Source organism: Vicia villosa, linkage group LG4 (genome assembly GCF_029867415.1).
Source record: "Vicia villosa cultivar HV-30 ecotype Madison, WI linkage group LG4, Vvil1.0, whole genome shotgun sequence".
In the NCBI taxonomy this organism is placed as follows: Eukaryota; Viridiplantae; Streptophyta; class Magnoliopsida; order Fabales; family Fabaceae; genus Vicia; species Vicia villosa.
The window spans coordinates 124,338,685-124,342,727 of record NC_081183.1 but is presented as its reverse complement, the minus strand read 5'-3'; positions in this window follow the sequence as shown (position 1 = coordinate 124,342,727).

Below are 4,043 nucleotides of genomic sequence, written 5' to 3'. Positions count from 1 at the left end.
ATGGGTGTTTTTGGTGAACAATCACGAGTTTGATTAGCTTGTGAGATTAGCTCGAAAAATATCGTGAGAAATCTATGCAATATTGAATGTGCGAGAAAGAGTGTGTTTGCGAACTGCTTGTGCAAGTTTGCACAAAGACAAAAATGACAGAAACCTTATCTCAAAAAGAGTTTGGATGAAAGCAACGAATGAAAAATGTAATAAATGACATTAAATTATAAATGCAGTAAATGAAACTAAAGTAAGAATTCTCCATTTAAGGAAACATAAAGACAACTAAAATCTTCTAGTCGGGTGACGCTCATAGCGACCTGCAGTGCGGATGTGTCTTCGGGCGGTTTTTCCTCGGCCACCGTCTTTGTTTCTTGGGGAGTCTCTTGATTTTTAGCATACTGTTTGAGGTGCCTCTCTCTGATAAGTATTTCGATTGCATCTTTCAAATGGATGCAATCCTCTGTGTTGTGCCCGTGGCCTTTGTGGAAACGACAATATTTTGACTTGTCCACGTTTGGCCGAGCAGGCAGTGATTTTGAAAAGCGAACCTTGTCTGTCTGGAACTCGGCATTCGCGCACTCGGTCTAGACTCGTTCACGAGATGCGTTCAGGGGGTGTATTCTTAGAATTTCCCCGTCGGGCCCTTGTAGTCTTTAGCATCTCGATATTTGTCTTCTTTCATTTTATCGGCTCTCCGGCGAGAACCTTCTTCCTGTCGGGCACTCTTAGTACTCTCCTCGTGCCTGGAGTTCCAAGCCGCATGGGCGGCTTCATTTTCTTAGTATTGGATGTATGCTTGTGCTTTGAGGAATAACACATCCAACGTGGCGGGCGTCTCCATGCCTACGGCCTTGGCGAAATCGGAACGAGAGGCCCCGTTGGAGGCCCCGTTCCAAGAGATACTTTTTCATGTCGGCCATAGTGGACACCTGAACGGCCTCCTTGTTAAATCTTTCGATATAAGCTCTGAGCGACTCATCTTTCCCCTGGATGATGGCCTTCAGCGAGGCTTCCGATTTGGAATGTTTGCAAAAGGCCGTGAAATGCCTTGAAAACAGACTGTCGAGTCCCTTCCAAGACGTAATGGACTTCCCGGGAAGACTTTTATACCATGTCATTGCGCCCTTGCGCAGGGTGGTAAAAAATAGTCAACACTTTATCGCACCAGGGACCTCTCTATAGTCGAGGAGAGCATCGATGATTTCGATGTGTTCGTCTAGATCTGATGTTCCATCATATATGCCCAACGGAGGAGGTTTTTCTAACCCAAAGGGCAGAGGAGCTTCCAATATCGCTCGGGACAGGGCCCCCCGATGTTCTTCCTCTTCGTCGCTACATATGAGGGATGGTGAAGAGCTGTAACTCCGCCTATGACGTCAACGACGATTTGTGAGCTGAGGGGAAAGTGATCGTGACCGTCCCTTTGGCCGTGGGGATGGTGTGCGCTGACGAGAGCGGTGATCTTCCTTGCTCTTCTTGACAACAAAGGAAGGATGGTCCCTTCACGAAGGAGAATGGTGACGTTTCTTGGCTACGAAGGTATCCTGCTCAAAACGTTAATGTTTGCGAGGAGAAGTCTTGGCGCGGTGCTTTTGTTCCAATGCCCCAATCCGATTGTTCTGTTGTCGGATCAAGGCATTGGTATGGTTTAAGGCGGCGAAGATGGCAGCCATGGCGGGGTCAGCCTGGGTTGGCTCGGTGACTAGAAAAGTGCTCTTAAGAATAGCTTCTTGATGATCCTTTCTGCTGGTATCCCCGTAATGGAAGGTGGTATTGTTACGGGCATCCTCCGAAGAAGGAGAAGCCGTGCGACTATCACGGGGCTGAGAAACGTTGTTGTTGTTGGTGGGAGGCACGATGAGTTCAACATCGTTCTTGCCCATCTGTGCAGCGTCCAGAATGGAGAAGTCTTCGTTGTTGCCGGCCATGAAGGATGAAAGGTGATAGCTTTAGTTTCTGAGTTCTTGATAGCGCAAGAAGCGGTCAAGAAAGTGCAAGAAAGAGAAACGGGGAAGCAAGAGTTCCTACAGATGGCGCCACTGTTCGCGACGGGAAGAACAGGTGGCCAGTAACAATAGGCTTGATCTTCGATGATGGTTGAGAAAGAAGGGGTTGTACTTACAAGGCACTCTGATGCCAAAGTAAGTAAGAGAACAACAAGGTACCACAAAAAGTATGAGATTTTGGGAAAAGTTTGGATTACCTTACCCTCTAGAGGTAGAGGGCTATTTATAGTGTTCTCTTTGAGGTAGATTGGGTCACGCTATATTTGTGGGCTTGGGCGTGCTTTTTGGGCCCAAAATATAAGGGACCCTTGACTAGGTCTTGACTAGCTAAGCTTAAGAGACTAGCCGTTGCAGGGGACGACTGCCCAGCGTGCTCGGATATTCCTTGGTCGTGGGGGACCTAGAAAGTAGACGTGCCCGGTAGAAAGGGGACTTGCCTTCTGCCGATTCCATGGATTGAGCCAATGCTTATTGGGCCACTTCATGCTAACGAGTGGATTGGGCCTATTGGAACAATTAGGGTAGTCCAGAACAGTTTTGAATACCAAAAATTGATAATGAAAGCATTTGACATAAAAATATTTGGGTTCAAGGTTTGTGCTCTTAAAGAAACTTGAAAAAGTTCTCTATGATGGATTGCTAGAGTAAAAAAATAGTTTATGCTTTTAAATAATTATATAACTGAATATTTATTTTATTTATCTAACTTTTTTTTTATATCAGAAAAATTGCATGCAAAAACCTTTAAGAATATACTTGAATCCAACATTTGTTTTTCTTCAAAATGAAACGAAGATCCAACATATGATCTTCAGTGTCAGCAATGACGATGAATCAAATTCAAAATTTGTTATATATTTTAACTTTAATATTTTGTGTAAACAATGTAGTGTTATGTGTAAACAATATAGTTTGTAAGTAAATTAATTTATTAATATTATGTGTAAACAATGCAATTTGAATGTAAAAAGAAGAATTTATTTTTCTTCTTAGTTTATGACGGTCATAAACCAGGAGGAATGTGGTGCTAGTTTTGAAAATATAAAAAGTTATTGTTGGAGATCAAACAATGAACATTTCAACTATCCCCTCGATTATTCAAAAACTGAGGGGTAAAATAGTATGTTTTCATGACGCCATTCGTTACATCGCATCTATAACTGATGTTAAATCTTTTTTGTGTCCGAGGTTAAATGTGTTTTTTGTAGTAGTGAAAAAAAAGAAGGATTTTTGTTGGGAGAGTTTTTGGAGGATTTGCTTTTATTCATAACACCAAAACCCCATAATTTAGCCACACCCAATTAGCCAATTATTCCCCAACTTATAATTTCAAATTCTATAAAAAATAGACTAATTTACCATAAAATTTGATCGTACCTGATCAGGAGAATCGTCAAGGCGTAATATCTGGCTTGAAGAGCGAGATGGGGGAGGTACCTGCAAGGTTCTCCGATGCTTAAGTCAGTAGCTATCAGAGAATGAGGTTTAGAGTTAAGAATAGAATACCTGACCCTCTAGTGAAAGAGGGTATTTATAGCCCCCAGCGCTGGGCCAAGGTTCCCTAATTGGGCCAAATCCAACTGGAGGCCCACGTGCTAGGGAACTGCCAGAACGTCCCATGCTAGGGCTGAGTCAGCAGGAGACTCACGTTCTGGATGCACATAGCGTAGGGTTCGGAGATGGTTGACCGAATCCTTCGCTGAGACGTGACACGTGGTCTTCGTGCGTGGATAACTCTCGGTGGTTATCCAGTGAGTGGGCCCAAAGATTTGGGCCTGCTCGGTCAGGGTCTTCGCGAGGGGCAGCCCTTATCGGTTGCTAGTAATCGGGCCCAAGGGAGTTGGGCCTGCTCGGCTGGCAACGAGGGTTGGGCCTGCTCGGCCCAGTCCAGAACAGGCAAGGGTTGGGCCTGCTCGGCCCAGTCCAGAACAGGAGCCCCCAAGTCGTTAGCCTTATAAGGGTGATGACTTTAACGAGGAGGTTTAGCCGAGCACGGGCAACGATTCCAAGTCCTGGGTTCCTCGAGGGCTTTGTCGTCTGTTG